The following is a 21,103-nucleotide window of genomic DNA, read 5'->3' as shown; positions in this document are numbered from 1 at the left end:
CATCCTTTCATGAAGACAAGGTTGATGGTTTGCCATTTCAGGCCTTCTCACTACATGTCGAGTCTATACTAGCACTCATCCCATATGTGAGGCATAATTAACTTACTTAGTGATTCATTAACTAACTCTCTAATATGCTATTAGGTTATCACTTATTTAGACACACCTTCGATGGGTTACCCAGCAACAACTTTGGGTGTGGCCCCCAATCGAAAGCCACTTTCCCAAATGACACTAGACTATACTCGAACGAACTCCTAAACCAAGGAATACACAAGGTCAAGCAAATGAAGTTCAATATGGTATTAATACCAACTTGGTCAAATAAGACTTCATACGAGGTGCACTGTCTGACGGTACTCTAACTAGAGACCTAACCAGCTAACACCCGCATAAAGGACATGACCGGATACAACACCATCACAAGAAAATAGTCAAAACTCGAGATCAAGGACATAAGCAAGTACCCAAATAAACATGCGATAATATCCAACAATCACAATCAAGGTCTTGCCTTTTCTTAAGCAAATGTGAATACAGAAAATTAAGCATGCATAGGCATAGATTGGAAAAGACAATCTTCTTTCCTATTGTTTACACACAACAATCGATCCAGCTTTCTAAAGGATCTAAGTTTGATTGTTGTTTGTCTACTTTGTCTAGGTACAGGTCATTCATGGTTTTGTAACTCACTAAGTTCATTTGCATCATAACATTAATATAAATACTTCCTCATGAGTTTTCAACCAAAATCACATTAATACGAATATTTTATATGTAGAACACCCAATGATATAAAATCAAATATTCAAATTAATCAACTAAAATATGATATTTATAATTCAAAATAAAATAGCATTCTTATTCTTTTTCGAAATAAATTACCCACTCTCATATCTGCAAAACAAGCATATACTTTCAAAAAATGGAAATATACATTACAAAGGAAAATTAAAATCGATATTCATTTCTTCACTAAACCGATACTTCCTTGCATACATAGAGAAAAGTACAAATTAAATATATATATATATATATATATATATTTGTGATTAATAAAATATATACAATTAATAATTAATAATAAAATTTATAAATTAATTATTAATTAATTTATATATTAATCCTAGATTAATAAAAATATATATATTAAATAATAATTAATAATAAAAATTATATCAAAAACCTTTTTTTTTAATAAAATAAAATTTATTAACAAAAAAAAAACTTTATATTTTATTTAAAGCCCCCCTTGGGAAACCCACGGGCCCCACCACATGGTTCCCTTTCCCTTTGGGAAGGGGCTATGGGGACCATGCCATGGTCTCCACGCCATGGCTCTCCCCATGGCTTGGGGAAGCCATGGCTCTCCCCAGCCATGGGTTGAGGCCATGGCTCTCTCCCCAAAGCCCCAAAATAAATGTATATATATATATATATATATATATATATATATATATATATATATATGTTTGTGTGTGTGTGTGTGTGTGTGTGTGTGTGTGTTTTATTTATTTTATTAAAATTAATAGACAAAACACCAGTCTCTAGGCATTCTCAGACCTAGAAATTTATATTCTTCTTTTTTTTATTATTCTATTAAAACAAAAACCTCAAATCTGCAGTCTCTAAGACAATATTTTGAGAATCAGTTTCCAAAATATGAATTGTCAATTTATAAACCAAAATATATTTCTATATATAATTATTTTATTTTTTTAAAGCCAATGCATTTCCAAAACCATATAACCTAGAAAATGGCAGGGAGGATGAAAAATAATCAATCTATTGGAAATAAGAATTCCCAGCAAGCTAAAATTGGGAAGAAATTAACTAGCATATCCAAAATGCTCAAATCTGAATCTTTTTTTTTGACAAAATTAAACTATGAACAACCAACCCCTAGTTTTTTAATTTTGAAACAACCTGAGCAACCAAAATGTAAACTTGAGGTTGGAAAAGAAGACAAGGAGGGTTTGGATTGGAGATATAATTACAACTCTTTCATTTTCCCCAAAGAGATGAGATTTTTAATCTTCACAAACAGATTTCTACAAAATCCAAAACAATTTCTTTTAAACAAAGAAGCCAACAAAATAGACTAGAGATCTACTTGATTCAGTAATCTTGGAAGAGATTTTGATGAAGAGCCCAACCTGCAAGCTCAAGAAATCCTTTCTTCTGCAAAATCATCAAATTTTCATTCCCAAAAATATTCCCCAAAAATAATCCTCCCAATATTTTTTGAAAACCTAGGTTAAATGGTAAAAGTTTGACCAAAAATTCATTTTTGGATTTAAAATATTTTCATTTAAAATAAAATCCCAAAAATCATTCTTTCAAACTATATCAAATATATATTAAACTTGCTTTTCTAATTAAAATTCATTTTCTTAAATAATTGAAATCAACCTTTCTATTTACAAAATGCCAAAGAGATTAAATTAATTCTATTTCAAATAAATTTAATCTTTCCTTTCAAAATAACATAAACTGAATAAATTCATCATTTAGATTAACCATTTATTTGAACTTGCTACCAACTTGAATTGAGCAATTCTAATTAACAATTAATCGCATAAAAGGGAACCTATTTAATTTAGTCCCTTAGTTACAATGCGTAAACACCCATTTAATCAAGTTAAATACTAAGGATTAAATAATTAATTAAACCACACACAAAACACGCAACCCAAGAAGGCCAAACAAATAGATGACTTGCATACCCAGCCAAAGGGGATACTGATGGATGACTGACGGTGCTCACTTGAGCATGAATAGGGTCGAACGAGGGTCTTACGACCACCTAATCCAATTTCTAAGGGTTAATGAGGAGCACTAAAACCTGCGAACCCAGGTGGAGGCGAACCTCGCACCCATGTTGTACTGTACCTGCAATCTCCTGCAACCAAGAGTCATACATGCATACATATATATATAATAAAAGTGCTAGCTTGCAATTAATAACACAAATTAGGAGAACTAATAAACTTACATATGAATTGATGCGAAAACCACATTAATAGGTACGCACAATAGCTAAAACATCTGACTATAACATTATAACATGATAAACTAACCAAGGTCAAACTAAGATTAGAATATGATTAGGGCAGGGGTACTATAGAGTGTGTGAGGTTGGATTTACCCTTGTGAATCCCAACCATGCCTGAGCAACCAGTGAGCACATCTTGATTGGGAGCACTCCTACAGAGTTGAGATGTCTAAATTGAGTAGTAGACTAGATGAACAAAGAAGGGAGCCCACTATGACAACACTTGACTACCTTTTACAAAGGATTGACTCTCTTTGAGTATACCTCCCCATCACATTGTCGAGAACAAACCATTTTAACCACATGTATGTTGTTTTAATTTTTTTATTTATCTCATGATTTTATGACCACTTCCTATTTTGTAGTGTGGATTCCCAAAATGAAGTTACAGAGACATATGCTCTTTAATTGTTTATGCATTAACATAGTAAATTTGCCGAATCATCCTCCAAATTATTACATTATCCTCCTTAGAAATTTTTTTATATTTTTAATATTTCAAATAAAATTCAAACATGCAACTGATCATTGTACATCTAGAAGTAGTTGAAATGGTCAGAAATTAACTCTATTTGCAAAGTTTACATTCATCTTTAAAAATTTGGGGCCAAATTGCTTGGATAGGGTCACCTAGCACCCTACTCCTAATAGTTAGAGTGATGAAAAGGGTAATGAATAGGATATTGTGCCAATTTTACAAAAATGATCCTGAAAATAACCGCAATCAAGCATAAATTAGGTAAAAGCTAGGTAGAACCTCTAAAGAGCGTCCAAACTGAGTGGAATCACAAGTACATAAATTAGGTACAAGCTAGGAACAACTACCAAAGTGGGTCAAAACTAAGTATGAAATCATAAAGAGATAGAATTTACATGTTCACTACAATATTAATCATTCATAACCATATCATTAGTGTGTGCAAAATTATGTGTCGATCAAATTAAATCCTAAAATACATCAATGAGACTAAATATTGAAAGTAAATTAAGAAAATGAAACTCAAATTCTGCCTTCTCATGAGTGTCCCATTGTCCTCTCTCTCTAAGGATTCTTCAAGTCATTTTTTTCTCTCAGATTTTATGCACCTAGATTTCAGAATGACAACCTAGAGAATGAGATTATATTCAAATGCAAGGAAATCCTTACTACACTATATGATGATGAGGTAGATGATATGTAAATTAAGATATAGATCTTGTAAAAATGCTTCTATATTGATTTATACTAATGATAATGCTATGAGAATGAGAATGCTAAAAGATTGCTAGCATGATTAAATGTAGAAAATGATCTATTCTTCCTAAAATGCTTCTAAACTCTAGCTAGCTCTTAATTTGTGCCAATGAAGGCTTATTTATATATATTCCAAGGCTCGTGTCCTAGGTGGCAAAGATGGACGATCAAGATTCGATTTTAGGAAATGAAGGGCAGGAGATGGAGAAGTTAGAGAGAAAAATGGATCTTTTTTCTTTAAAGGGAAACAAGTGAAATGTGGAGGATGGAGAAGAAATAAGAATGCCAAGTGTCCTTAATTGGTTGCAAATTTGTTGAAGATATTTGATTAATTAAATATTTAGGAATATTTAATTTCTCAATTTGCTGCAAATGCCATGTGTCCCTTTTAGTTTGTCGAATTGGATGAAGATAATTGATTAATTAAATATTCAAGAATATTTAATTTTTGAGACACATGTTGATGTGGCAAACTTTGTGTGGCATGATAAGACACGTTCGTTAAATGATGTGGAAAAAAATTAGGATAGGAAGAATAAATGCCATGAATCATATAAATAAATTAAAGAATTTATTTATAGATAGAGGAATTAGACATTAATTAAATAATTTGTATTTAATTAATTTTTTTCAAGCTAATTTTTAAGTGTGTACAATTAGCATTTGTTAGATCCACTTTTGTGGTCCCCTAACTAAGCACTACTAAGCATGAATTAGGTACAAGATAGGAACAAGTACCAAAGTGGGTCCAAACTAAGTGCAAAATTGTGAAGGCATATAATTTGTGATGCTATAGTAGTAATCATTCCAAACTACATTAAAATTTCTTAGATTCACTTTGGTCAGTAATTTCTTGCAAAGAGACCTTAAATATTTGTTCACCCAGAATTTAAGTTGGTTCTTAGAACCAGCTCAATATAACTAGCATTCAATATCTCTCCAATAGTTTTCCTCTATTGAAATCACTACCAATTAAGCTATATTGAAATCACATCCCATAGATATTGGGTTCACAATTTGTAGTTTCTAATGCAAGAAATGCAATCACTACTCTTACATATGTGTCCTAATCTAAAGCATTATTTTTCATTTCACATCCCTCAAATGCTAGAAGAACAAAAACTAAATGGTGCATGGATGCAATGTTACAGAATCTGTATATGTATATGGAGTAAAATGGTTGAGATGTTATTAGATTAAGATCCAAATTTATTCCACCATCTTTAATAGAGTACCTGCAAAATCACATGAACACAAACACTAAAACAAACTGATCTGTAAGTTCATGAGCATTTTCACTCTATTACCTTCCTATCTTCAAGATTTCACAATGAATAATTAATGTTCACAGATTTTTTAGAACTACGCACACAAGCTATGAAGAATGGAAGAAAATGATTCAAAAACAAAAGATAAGTATGCAAGTAAATCAAACAACATTACAACACCAAGATTCTAATCAACAAGAGAGAGATTGAAATGTGAGGGACAAATGGTGCTATAAGTGTCCTCATACGGAAAGAGAATTGTGGGAGAAATGTGGGATTAAAGATGGTAGTTAGAGATAAATGTTTGTCCCACATTTATTGAGTGATTGCAATTAGTAAAGAATGAAGGAGATAAATAAGATGGATTATCAGGTGATAAGGATAATTAAGATGCATTTATGACATAAAGAATTTTAATTATTTAAGATAATGAAGTTATTAATAGAAGAAATAATTAATTAATTTAATTAAATTGACAATAATATCCATAGAAGAATCGTGATTAATGTATGAGGACATTTCATGAAAAATTTATGCATCTACATTTTGCCCCTCTTTGAGACAATGCAGCCCGTTGCGTTATTTCAAAGAAACTAATTAATAGATATATGACCCAGAGATATCCTAGTAAGGATGATAATAAATATGATACGCCCCCTTGAAAGATTGATTGAACAAATTGTGAAAAGATATTGAATAATTGAATATTGTGTGAGTGATTATGTTGAGATTCACATTTTATAAAAATGGACAACTGAGGGGAATAATTGAATAATTGATGGAAATGAGTAGTATGGCCGAATTGATAAGTTGATTAAGTTGATTGAGATTGATGCTAGTGCAAGACAAGTTGATCCAATAATTGATTAATTTGATTGATTTAGGGGCGACGAGATTTCAGAAGCAAGTTGATTGATCTGATAAATCAATTGATAAAGAGATTAAGAGACATGTATCAGTTGGATAAAGCATTTGATTGATCTCTCTGAAACAAGGAATCTATGAAGAGAATGATGAAAGAAATGATGGTGAGAAACGATTGATGTTAAAGATGAAAAGAGATTAAATGAAGAAAAAAAGAAAGGAAATGAAATGATAGAAGGAAGGGATGAAGGAATAAAAGAATAATTGATGAGAGAGATGAAGAAATTATGAAAAGAATGAAGATAATGAAAGAGGAATATGATGAAAGAAATGAAGATGAAAAAAAGGGAAGAGGAAGCGATGAAAATTTATGATCTTTTAAAGTGCTTATATCATCATCGATCTTATTATGGAAAAAGGATGAAATCATTTGGATATGGATTAGACCCAAATGAATCATACCAACCACATATAGGAAGACACATCTGATAGTGAAGGAATGCTCTAATTCACATTAGACCCACACTTCCTCGATGATCAAGTAGACAATCATGTCTAAAGAGTGTCTAGTAAGAATTTGGGGACTTGATGTCCATTCGAGCATCAGGTCTTCCCACCCTCGGAGAGGGCTCCCCCCATCATTGTAAGGTCTAATATATCTCACACAAGTGTGGATACATAAGGAGCTGACAAAATGGCTAAACACAAAGAAGTGGAAGACTTTCGCCCTATAGCCAATTTATATAGCAGACCGAAGTAAAAGAACCGCTTGGGTTATCCCCTCTCATTGGGCCCTAATGGCTTCTCGATAGGTAGGCCCTCTAAGCATAATAACAATTTCTCTTTCACCGAGGATCTCAAAGACAAGGGGAGAGGAGACTTTTGTTACTATCTCTTTGGGATCAACTAAAACAAAAATATGTACAAATGCACCCAACACATCAAACAGTTGATCTTTTAAGCACCAAATCAAAATGTGATTTAAGCTAAAATAAAAAATAGTTTGTTTGAAAATCACAATTTCTTCGACAAACATCGTGCTCCACACAAGTTATTAGTTTAAAGACATGATCTTTGACAAGCAAAATTGGATACCTCGCACAAATCGTTAGCCCTGCAAGATTAGTACCAATAATAAAAAATCCAATTTTCTCACAAGACTATTGATACAATTAATAACTAACATGAACTCCAAGGCGCAAACTAAGAACTAACAAGGGCGAAAAAACAAAACACTCTACTAACAAATGAACACAAAAACCCCTCTAAGAAACAAAAATAAAAAACCTACTAACAAACCAAAACAAAGGGTCTAATAACCAAACAAAAATATAGACTCAACTAAGAAAACAAAACAAAGACTTAACTACCAAACTAAACAAAAAAATCAGAGACTAACTAACAAAAAACACAAAGACACTAACAAGAGCTAACCATAGAAAGGCACTAACAAAAGCCAACAAAATAATAAATAAAATAAAAACTAATAAAGACTACTAACACACAAACTAATAATACTAACCCACTAAGAACTAACAATCTAATAATTAATAAAACAAAAATTACTAACAAAGATCAAACAAAGACAAAATTTAACAATACACAAAAACTAACAAATCAAAAAACACCAACTAACAAAGATTAAAACAAAAAAATAAGATAACAAAGACTAACAAATACACAAATGCTCCAATCAAATAAAACAAAACCTAGACAATCAAAATCAAAGCAAACCTTGAATAAAATAAAAACAAAAACACAAAAAGAATAAAAAATCAAAAATAAAAAGAACAAAACAATCAAACGTAAAAATAAAATCAAAAGCAACTATAAAACCAAGAACAAAAAACAAACTAAAAGCTAACTATCAAATTAAAAACAAAAACAAACTATACCTACCAAAAAACTCAACAAACTAACTAAAATTGAATCCAAAAGGACATGAGAACTGCCTAATAAGAATGCCTCAAAGAAATGCCATGCTCTGGAGATGCGCTGGCAGACATACATAAAAGTTGTGAAGCACAGGCAAAGAACACATGGATATTAGAGAATTGCACAAAGACACAAGGGAGAGCACAAAAAAATATAGTGTTGGCACAAATGCAAACTTTAGAAATTTTAAAACAGGTGTAAAGGCGCGTGCAGTGTTTTGACAAATAGATTCCAAGAAATATGGTCTCATGTTGCATGTCAACTATTTGAATATGCAAAATGTGGATGCAAACACTAGGTACGAACTATTGGACAACGCATGGAGAGGATGTGAAATGTGCAAAATGTGGAAGTCAAGACAAGACATGTGAAGTGTTTGAGAGACTGAAAAATGTGGATCACAATATGTTGTGGCTGCAAGATATGCCCAAAATTGTCTAATGAAAAGGTTTAAGAAGCATGGATAGCCATGATTGCAAGATATGTATAATAAATCTCTCACGTGGCTCATAAATGATTATAAGACATGTCTCAAAATGCTTTTTTAATAAGGCAATAGAAACATTCAACCAAATATAAAATAATGCAAATCACACCGAAGAGAAAATTGGTTCATGCAAGTAACTTAAATTTATCATTAAGTAGTTTGATGTAATGATGCCTCATAGAGATGTCAATAGAAGACTGTAGTGTGTGTAGAATATGTTTATTTACAACGAACTTGGATTGTTTGACAGAATGAAATGTAACGGTTTGATAGATTTAAAATAAGAGACATAAACAGACAAAATGAAGAAATGTTAAACCTGCAAACAAATGAAGTATTTAAAACTTCAAACAAATACCATCATTGCCTAGAAACAAGGCATTGTTAACCTGCAAATAAAGGCAATTTTTTGCCAGCAAACTTATATGCCATCTAGCAAAAACCAAATCAATAACAGGACAAAAGGTTGTCCCACCAGGCTTGCTAATGTAAATGGAGAAAAATGGCTGAGATCTTATTAGATTAAGATCCAGATTTATTACACCATCTTCAATAGAATACCTACAAAATCAGACGAATGCAACACTAAAACAAACTAATATCCAAGGTCGCGGGGATTTTGTCTCTATTTCCTTCCTATCTTCAAGATTTAGAGATGAATAATTAATACTCTCAAATTTTTCAGCACTATGAACCAAAGGCTATGAAGAATGGAAGAAGATGATTTAAAAATAAAAGATAAGCATGCAAGTAAATCAAACAATGTTACAACACCAAGATTCCAATAAGCAAGGGAGAGATTCAAATGTGAGGGGCAAATGGTTCTATAAGTGTTCTCATAGGGAAAGAGAATTGTGCAAGAAATGTGGGATTAAAGAAGGCAGTTAGAGATAAATGTTTGTCCCACATCTACTGTGTGAGTGCAATTAGGAAAGAATCAAATACATAAATAAGATGGATTATGAGGTTGTTGGGTGAATATTTTGCCACCAGCGTACTAATGAGAAAATATATGATTCACACACAGCTATGTTGAGAAATTAATCTCTCCTCTCATCAAGGGGAGGTTCCCTTTGAAATTTCTTCTCTAATTAATAAGAAAGCAAAATCTGTGGGTTTGTGTTGGGCATATAACTCTCTTTTTTCAGAGTCTATGTATTCTCCCTTCACCTTGTTACAATTTCTCTACCTCTTTAGATACTTAAAGAAAAGAATAATGAATTTAACAAACTACGTTAAATGTATTCTCCCTTCAACTTGTTACAATTTCTCTACCTCTTTAGATACTTAAAGAAAAGAACAATGAATCTAACAAACTATGCTAAAACTTACAGTCAAGTAGCACGAAGTCTCTCTTGAATGTAATCTTAACTCAAACTGATTATTACAAAAAGTTAGAAATTTAACTTGCAACTCAAAGTCTTCAAGTATGAATTCCTAATTCTTTAAAGTAAAAGTAACTACAGTAATACAAAGCCTACCACTAATCACCTAATTTATCAGAAGATTTCCCAAATATGCTAGGAGCACATAGTCTATTTGCATGATTCAGGAGCCCTTTAACCCACATAACAATATCTTCAATATCAAAGAAATAAAAAACATATATAATTAATGGACATAAGAAAATTAAATCATATAAACAATTTTCTTGATACAACACAAAGTTTGAGATCAATAAAATTGTTTTCTTTATTTGCTTGATAGAATTTTCACAACAAAAGCCCAAAGTCTTAGTTGAGGTAAAGATTCTGCAGAGTTTTGCTAAGCATGAAAAAAGATAAATATTTACAAATGAGGTCCTCCTTAAATAGGAAAAGAATGGAGAAAAATGTAGGCACAGTTGACTTATTCAACTGCACAGACCCACTTTACTACAACTACAGCATAAGGAAAACGTGCAGCTGCAAGAAAACTAGCAGCATCTAATGATGTAACTGTATAAAAAGAAAAAGCCAAAAAGGGGATGTTTTATTCATCTTTCTCCTCTCCTGATTTTTGTAAATCTTCGAACTTGCCAGGATGGCTTTCATCTTTGCTTCGTCCGGCATTGGGGTAGAACTTGTGATCACTCGAATGCAGGAAATTGCATCTTCAATCTTTACTTGTTTCTTTTGCATGTCCTTCAGCATGGATGCAAGGACTTCAAAACTGACCTAGATCTCCAATAGCTTATCAAATGTGTCAAGTGAGAAATCTGAGCTTGTGCAGTGATCTATTAAGGCAAGGAATCCCTATGTGATAGCTTTTCCAGTAACGAGATTCTAATTGCCATCATATAAGTAACAAGGAAGATCGGCAACTTTGGCAAAAATGAGATCAATCTCATCATCACCTTCTTTCTTTTCTCGATCCAGCTCCACAATCATCAACCTTATTGTCTCTTGCTTATGAGACAATAATGACAAGATCTGGATGTACTTTTCCCTTGTAGGAATTACCTTATTTTCAACAAGGAAATCTATCCTGAAGTCCTCCATTTTGCTCCAGAAGGTATTACTTTTCTCAACTTCCTCAATCTCCTATAATAATGAATTTTTGAGTCCTTGTATCTGACTCTAAATTACTTCAAAATCCGTCAATAGTCCCACTATTAAACTTAGAAGATGAGAGCCTTCTGACCTTAGCCGTGAAATCCACTCATCCATCACTTGGCCTTTATCTCCTACCTATTCAATCTTCTTTAGATCTTCGATGTCCATTAAGGATCCTATAGGCTCAATTTCTTGAGAAGATTGTGTGACCTTCAGAATAACATTGGTCAGATATTCACACTTCTGCTTCAATTCATTTTTCTTGTCCCTCTCCTGGTCCAATCTTCTCAACAAAGAATCAAAGGTTGTCTGAGAGTCCAATTTAACACTCTCATGTGTTTCCACCCCAAGCTCTACGATCTGCATGGTGTAATCCTCAGATCATATGTTGCCTTTCTCCTTATCTGACGATGGCACCATGACCTCAACATACTTTCTCTTAGAAGCTGGGTCTACTAACACCCGAGATACTATCTTTGGCTTCTTTGTTCCCTTAGGCTTTGGAGGAACCAACCGCTCAAAGTCAAACTCATCTAGAGAAATTACCTATTTTTTTCCTCTTAGGGGCCACTACTGTTAGAGTATTCAGGTATTTACTTGATTAATTAAACATTATTTGTTTAATTATTTAAGTTCCCTTTATCTCTTTTACACTTAAGCTAACTTTAGGTGCATATAATTAATTATTATGTGCAAACCTAGGTTTTCCCTTTTAGGGTTTCTTGACCTATTAAAGGTTGAGTTCTTTCTTTTCATTTTATGAAGAAGGAATATTATTGACAATACATTTTGGAGCATATTTTTCCTGTGTTTTGTTCCTTCTGTGATTTGGTTCCTTCCTTCTCCCTGTAACAGGTTTTTCAGCTTGCAGAGATTATTTGTGCTCCTGTGGTGTTGTATTTTCTTAACTCCTATATGGTATCAGAGCTTCAGATCTATAGCTACCTATTCTTGTTTTGAGAATTTTTGGCTTTGGAAGCAGAAATGGGATTTCAGAATTTTTGATGTACCTAGGGTTTGACCCTTTTTTAGCACTTTGGGCCTAAACGAACCTCACCATCGTGCTCAAAAGGCCCGAAAACCCCTATGGTCATATAAAATTTGACCTATTTTGGTTCCTGAGCCGCTAGGTGAATTTTTTTTTCTCAGATCCAGGCCATATGAACCTGGCACGCAGATCGAGAAAAAAAAATTTGTCTTTTTACGGCATGCAGACCGAATTTTTGCTTTTGTATTAAAAAAATTTATTGAAAAAAAAGCAAAGAATAGGGTTTTACAAAAAAAAAAAAATTGTTTTTTTGGGGGGACAACCCCACGGTATGCAGGGTACCGTGGGGCCCCCTGCCTTCACGCAGGCCCTGTAGGACCTCGGGCCCCGCACCCCTACCAGCCTCCCTGCACTTTCTGGCACCGCCGGCCCTCGCCTACCCGGTCCTGCACCACCAGCCGCCACTGCCTGTGACCCCCGCCTACCGGCTCCTCTGCGCCGCCGTGCTCAGCTCGCGCTGTCGGCTGCCCTACTCTCACCGCCCGGCCCCTTCTCCTCCCGATCGCCGCTCAACTCCTCAGCCCACCACTCACGCCCGGCCACCACTCCGCTCCCCGGCCACCGCTCCTCCCAGCCCCTGCTCCGCCCGGCCCCCTGGCGCCACCCGACCACCGAGCTCAGCCGCCGGCCACTCGAGCTCTGCCCGTCTGCCACTGAAGCACTTCTCCCTGGCCACCTCCGCCCAAACAAGCCACCAGACTCCCTTTTTTGGTTTTTTCAAGGGGGGTTTGGTTTTTTGGCTCTATCTTGGGCATACGGAGTCATTTTTTTCAAAAAAGAATAGGCGTCGAAAAGCTGGTTCCGAGGCCAACCTCATGGTGTTGGTATTTTTTTTCCAATTTTGTTGTTTGACTATGTTTTTTTCTAGTCAAAGTGAGGTCTAGTTTTTGCACTCCAGGAGCCATAGAATGAGCATCCGACCTCCGTTTTTCAAAAAATTTATATTTTTGGAAAGCGCGTGTTGTGTACTTTACAGCCATCTGAGTTTTATTTCCATATTCTGCTCCATGCATATTTTATTCATTTTTTTTTCTTTTTAGCACTCTGGTGGATATCATGGTTGTTTTAGGTCCTGGGATCTCTTCTCTAAGTAGGATGTCTTTATTTTGGTTCACGTTTCTATTTCTAGTCTTATTATCATTGTAGCTTGTATTTATGCAAACACACTGAGATAAAGTGTCATCATGCATTGTTTACTTGGAATCTTGCATATCTTGTGTCTTGTTGTACATGCACTATTGATCAAGTGTCATGAGGGGGTTGATGTTTTCCTGTTGTTTGTCATCTTCGTTTGTCCAGTGAGTGTTCCTTCCATGAAATTTGCCTCATGATGATGTGTCTCAACACCTTTGATGTTCTTGGTTCTTTGTCATGCAGTTGTTTTTTTGGTAGTCCTTTCCAATGTTCCTATCCCTCTCCCACTTCCACATTATGGGGAGGTTTATCCTGTTGGTTCTACTACTTCTGTGGTTTGATTGATCAGCTCTTTAGGCTTTGGTTTCTCATGCCATCTGTATCTTCGATTTCAGTTGTTTTTGCCTTGTTTGCCTCCTGATTTGAGTAGTGTCATTTGAGGGAACTCATGCAGATTACAATCTTCTCTGCCTAGTCATGTTCTAGTTCAGTGGATGTTCATCAGATCAACAGTTATTCTTCGACAGAGTTTGCAGGTTCTTCATGCTTTAGTGATATTCTTTTTCATCTCTTTTTGGAGTAGAGTTTTGTTCCCACATGGTTTTCTCTATTTCTCCAGTTCATAGAGATTTCATTGTATTTGGGTACCTGATCAGGCCTTGTTGCCGGGACCCATCTTTATTGCTTTCAGTAGTTGTTCTAGGTTTTAGCTTCTCCCAAAGTCTATCTTAAGGGGGGGTGTTAGAGTATTTGGGTATTTACTTGATTAATTAAACATTATTTGTTTAATTATTTAAGTTCCCTTTATCTCTTTTACACTTAAGCTAACTTTAGGTGCATATAATTAATTATTATGTGCAAACCTAGGTTTTCCCTTTTAGGGTTTCTTGACCTATTAAAGGTTGAGTTCTTTCTTTTGATTGTATGAAGAAGGATTATTATTGACAATATATTTTGGATCATATTTTTCCTGTGTTTTGTTCCTTCTGTGATTTGCTTCCTTGCTTCTCCCTGTAACAGGTTTTTCCGCTTGCAGAGATTATTTGGGCTCCTGTGGTGTTGTATTTTCTCAACTCCTATAACTACTTCCATCCAAGGGGGTAATTCTAGATTGGCCAATGTAGTAGCTCCTTGTTGATTTGCAGTTAAAGTTTCAGGAGCAGGCTGACTGGAGCTCAGAGTCGTTACACTTGTCAATGTTGTGATATTTGCTGCTATTGACACCTCTTTAATTACTGATAGGAGGGTTGAAGGCGTCATGGATGCAACTTCAGCACTTACCAATGGTGGAATTTTTGTTATGGTTGTAGTAACAGGTAAGTTCACTATAGATTGTTCTTCAAGTGCCCCTTCCAAGGCTTCATTAAAATCCAGCATTGTAGATTCAACGGTGGATGAAGAAAAATCATTCAAATTGGAGAAATTGGTTAGTGTGAAAAACTGTTCAGCAGCCTTTGACTGCTCCATGCCCATACTTAGATCTCCATCTTGAAAATCCTCATCCTCCTGATCGAAGTCGGAATCAATAGAGTGGACGATCACCTCAGAATGAGTCGATACCTATGAAGTGATATGGGCATCAACTCCACCTAGATGTGATGTTTCTTCAACCTATTCTTCCTCTTGTTGAGGAATTTCACCTTCTTTAACCACCTTCTCTTTTTTAACTTCACTGGCAGGCGGTTGTTCTGGTTCTTTTGTCACTACTTCTTGTACTGCTGATGATGATTCACCCTTCTTGGAACCTTTAACCATGAATTTAATCATGGGCCCTTTCCCCTTATATTGTATCACCGCAGCTGAAGATAGTGCTTGTGGATCTACCCTACTTTTTGTTCTTGTCTCAGCTATAGTCATCTTGCCAACCGGGCTATCACTATTATCATCATCCCCTGAACTAGCAAGAAGTTGTTTCATCCTAAGATTTTTCTTTATCATCCAAGCATTGGTGTTTGCTAGGATGGGAGCAATCCTTTTAGTGATATATTTGCTTTCCTTCTTTGACCATTGCACAGGAGGAAGTGGAGAATCAACAATCTCTTCTCATAATAGACAGGGTCTATTATGTCATCTGTGTCTTCCATGGTCATTGGGATCTTTGCTAAATACAATTTTTCAATTTGTTCCAAGGTAAGACGATTGAAATCCATCCTTCTTATATCCTCCTCATTCTGACAATCTACCCAAACATCTTCAAACTATAGACATGGGTATAATTCCTCTTGAGTTTGTTCTTTATGCCATGAAAGTCAAAATTGTTTCATGCCTTGAATCTTTGCATAGTATTCCATTGCATTTCATCCTCCATGTTCTTGGCTTTAGGGTTGGTTAGGACTGAGTACCTATCGATTGACTCTGGGAACTTCAACCCAGTCTTATGTGCTTGTGATTTTTTTCATGCACATAAATTAGTTGTCTACACAACTCCATGAGAATGATCTTGTCAGAAGGAAATCTTGGTAGAATAAAAGGCTCACCTCAGAAACATCCAATTCAGATGTAAGTGAAAGTAGGAAATTGAAGGAAAACACATCCAAAATGAGATACCCTATTATAAGCAGCCTCTGATAATCTCTGCTCCTGCAGGCCCTTACCAAATATGCACTTCCATACAGAAAACAAGGCATCATTAACTCTTTTGTAGTGGCTACCTTGATTCTTGATGGTAAGTTGATCATAATATTTCCAGACAGGCACTAATCTTCTATCACCCTTGGTAGACAAACCTAGATATTGCCTCATAGAAGCAGCTGCATAAACTAGGTATGAGGTCATGTAGAATTTCAATGTTACTTTGACCTCCTTCAATTGAGCACAGAGCGCATCGCTGATCTGTTCATCCCAATCAATTCTTACAGCCCCTTTCCTAATTATATTCATATAGTAACACATCCAGGTTTGAAAGTAATGAGAGTCTTTTAGCCCCTTTACTCTTGACAACATGGTAACTATGTCGTTGTATTCCTCATTGAAGTCACTCCTATGGAAGGACTAGGGCCATTGTGAGGTAGTAGAATGTCTGGAAGTAGATAGGTACACAGTGTTGACCACTTTCTTGCATTTAACTTCATTTTTCTCATAGTACTCTTGAGCACTCTCATGAGAAATGTCAGCTACTTCTTCAACTGGAGAGCCTTTGAAGACACTGTTGAAAAATACACTATCCAGAGTCATGATGACATTCTGATCTGCATCCTTCACCTGTCTTGTATTCGGATCAAAGTGATCCACTATTGCAAGTACAAATTTTGGGTCATGAGTTGCAACTGGGAAGGATGCATATTTATGCAGCTCAGATTTGATCAGATTGGTTAAGCAAGCAGGATCTTTCTCAACTCGGTCAATAAATTCTTGCATACTAACATGTCCAATCTTAGTATCTCTGATTTCCTTAATATTTGAGTCTACTAAACTCTCTGGGTACATATTTAAGTACTTATCATACTTGTACTTCATCTTTTTTGTTGATGTTTTACCCGAAGAAGATTCCAATTGACTTGTGTAAGGCTCGGGTTTATCTTGAGGGAGCTTTGACATTTATGATGACTGCATTCAACATTGAGGATTAGCTCTTTTGATAGTTATCATCATTATCAAAATCAATTTTTCTCAATCGGAGCAAAAAATTGGACTCAAAACAGGCATAGGAGTAAAACTGCCAAAAACAGCAAGTCGAGGAAAAAAGTCCGACATGCTCTTTTGAAAACAAAATTTTCACATCGGACTTTAAAGTCCAATGTGCAAGGATAAACATCTTAATTAGAGTCTAATGTGCAAATTTGGGGTAAGTTTATTAGCACATCGGACTTTAAAGTTCGATGTGCAATCTGGGGAAGATCAATAGCACATCGGACTTTAAAGTCTGATGTGTTGTTAGGGAAAAAACAAAGATTGACATGTCGGGTTTTAAAACCCGATATATCAATCAAATCCTTGATTCTTTGCATATCAGACTTTAAAGTCCAATATGTGAAGGTTATCATCGCACATATTGGACTTTAAAGTCCGATATGCGAAGAAGTTTCCATCCAGCTGCAGATCGGGTTTCAAACCCTGCCATGCAGGTTGGAGAAGGATAAGACTAGGAGGGAAATCGGAGTTTAAAGTTTGATTTCCCTCTCGACACACCAAGCAAAACCTGAAAAAATAAAACAAGGCGGAAAAGGGAAAAAGCAGACAAACAAGAAGAAAAAACCCAAAAAGAAAACACAAAACCCTACCTTCTCTACCACAATGATCGAAAAACCCGATGGTGATGTGATCAAATCCGAGTTGCAACGAGCGAAAACGGAGGACGATGCACGGAGAAGAAGAAATCACAAGAAACAATGAATAAATGAAATGCAAAATTAAATAAATACACCCTTTAATTAACAATAAATGTTGCATTGATTGCTAACTCACAATGCATGTCGGACTTTAAAGTCTAACATGTAGGCTAAAAACTTGTGCAAGTCAGACATTAAAGTCTGACATGCACTCTCCGGCCAAACAATCTACAATTCGGACTTTAAAGTCTACCTGCAGGTCGGACTTTCAAGTCCGAACTGCAGGCCTAAAACCAAACATGGGCACATCGAACTTTAAAGTCCGATGTGCACAAAATTTGCAAAGAAGGACCCTACAGTTTGAACTTTAAAGTCCGAACTGTAGGTAAAACTAAAAACTTAGTCAAACTTTGAAAACACTAAAAATGAAAAGCAGGAAGCTAAATGAGCTAACCGACGGAGTCGATCAAGCTCTCCCGAAGGTCGTAAGGTACAAAACAAACCAGTTTCGTAGGGTTGCCTCACGATTTTGGCGTACTGAAATCGAGGACAACATAGGTAATAAGGATAAATAAGATGAATTTATGACATAAAGAATTTCAATTATTTAAGACAATGAAGTTATTAATAGAAGAAATAATTATTGAGTTTAATTAAATAGACAATAATATCCATAGAAGAATCATGATCAATGTATGACATTTGATGAAAAATTTATGTGTCTACAGTATAATCCCCTTGACCCATAACCAGAGAGAACTGTATTTCTCTCTGAAATTACAATTGACCAAATTTGACGCATAACATACTTTTATTTCTTAGGATGGAAATATTCTACTATCTATAATTGTTGAAATGATGAATCTCTCGATGAAAACTGCGTAAAAGAGATACAAACATTATTATTCTTACTTTTTTATAATCATTACACTATTAATCTCACTGAAGCGTAATAGCTCTTAACACAAAGGAGAAATGTTTATTACATTCGTACATTTTACAACAATTGCGATCAAAACTATCTTTCCATCCAAACCATGACTAGACATATGTCATAAACTAACAATATACAAATGAGAAGACTGCAAATAAATAGCTCCCATATAGATGTCATTTAATGGTTACATATCTAAACAAACACTGCAATGAAATAAACTTTGCACAAAGCTCATGAGACCAAATATAAACTAACACAAGGCATTGTTTTCCTCACCTCCTTATACAATATAATAACATATAAAAAATAGAAGAGTTTCAAGTAGTTTATGTAAACAATTGAACTGCTTGAAAAAAATTTTGTAAGCATGTAAGTTAAGGATATAAAACAACTTTTCTAGGGGGAAATTGTGCATACAACTTTACAACAACCCTCTCTAATCTACACCAAACTAGATAATATAGCACAATTGAAATTTTGATTAAATTTATAGAAGGAGTAAGAATTTTGTATATTGATTGTGGTTAATCCACCAATGATCAAATGCCTTTTCCATAATGCAAATATCCTTTCAATATTCGATCTATTCAATAGCCTACAAAATAGACTATAAAACAATGAAAATAAATTGAATATAGGATCCTGCTGGGGAACACAATTCTATTTAGGAAACCAATGGTGCCAAGGTCATCTCTTTAAACCCTATAATTATTTTCCTATTGGTATAAGCACAAACAAAGTAAACATATAGAGTGATGATGAAGATATTGTTTTTGTTGAAGAGAAAAATATCGAGAAACCATGCACTAGTGAAGCAATGTTAACAAAATCTTTAGTATATTACTAATAACTAATGGAACACTCATAGAGTAAAGACAATATACCTTGGGAAATGCTTTTAATAAAAATCCTAACAAAAATGATACCCTCTTGCCTTATTAACTTAATTGAATTCATAATACAAATAGACATTTCCCACTTGTTCTTAACCCAAATCAATGTGCAAGTATTAATAGGCATATCGATATGAGAAACTTCTAAGCAGTATTAGAATAAAATGGGTATTGAACTATGGATTGAAAAAGCACCTATAAGAGACTAAAAACATTCTTCGGGAGCTCTCACCTCCATGTACCCTCTCTTGTGGCATGGTGTGAAGTATGCAAGAGGGTGCAAAGCAAACAAACTATACTATAAATTTCAAACATGTGCACAATAGAAAAGGTCAAATGCATTCCTTTTAGCTTTATTGTCTGGAAAATACATTTTCTTGAAAGTAGTTGACGATTTATTGATGAATCCTTTTTGTGAAGAGCGAATGTTTACATAGTGTCACACTTTTATAAAGAAAAAAGCCAACACAAATATAAATTGTCAACCCAGATTGCCTAAAATTGATGTGTATTTTTTCAAATTTTAAGATTATATAAACTAAAGGAATATCAAACTCTTAATAAAGTGTATGTATATAAAAAAAATTAAATTAGTTAGATACATGTTTTGATAAATTTATGATCTAATAATTTAAATTATTGGTTATTTAATAGTGAATCAAGGTTGCTAGGATGTCACAAAAAATATAGAAAATTGGTTTTTCCCCTAAGTTTCCTCCCCTTAAATAACTTCAAAATCTAGTACATGCAAAAAAGAAAAAAAAAACTCATTTTTGATGAGTTTTTTTTTTTTTAATATTTTCTAAATTCAAATTTCACTTGAAGCTTATGACATCCCTAGCCTTTTCAGCAAGATTTAGTTCTAGGAAATGGAATAGTGATTATGTTGCCCAACAAGGCATATCTTGAATTTAGTATGATCTACAAAATATTTTTTAGAACACTACTTGTGCATAGAATGTGATCCACATCAAAATTTATATCTTCTATTATATATGGTAAACATTACAATGACCTTTACTATTGTGGGAAGAACTGGAATTCATGGACATTAGTGAGTAGAAAATAGCTCACTTGAAAATCGAGCATCTATTGTATCTACTAAAGGTAGAGTGTTTTCTTAGGTTTAAGTAATTACATTAATAATCAAAATTGGTTTGGTGCTCGAAGAAACAAAAAAAACACCACAGAGATCCATATCATATCCATGACATTCTACATTTCTTGCTCTCTAAAATTCAAAAGGTTCCAATCTTATTCAACTTGCCTCTACCAAAATATTGTATTCTAAATATTGTAGCTCTTCTTTTTTTGTATATTTCACTTCGCAAAAACTAACTAAATGATGTGAACTCTCTACCTCCTGACTCTCATGGCCCTCTTCCAATATTAACCATCCTAACTTACAGATTGTTGTGATTTATGAAACTTAACAATCTATGAAAG

The sequence above is a fragment of the Cryptomeria japonica genome, chromosome 3, assembly GCF_030272615.1.
Source record: "Cryptomeria japonica chromosome 3, Sugi_1.0, whole genome shotgun sequence".
Lineage (NCBI taxonomy): Eukaryota > Viridiplantae > Streptophyta > Pinopsida > Cupressales > Cupressaceae > Cryptomeria > Cryptomeria japonica.
This window is presented reverse-complemented; position numbering follows the sequence as displayed.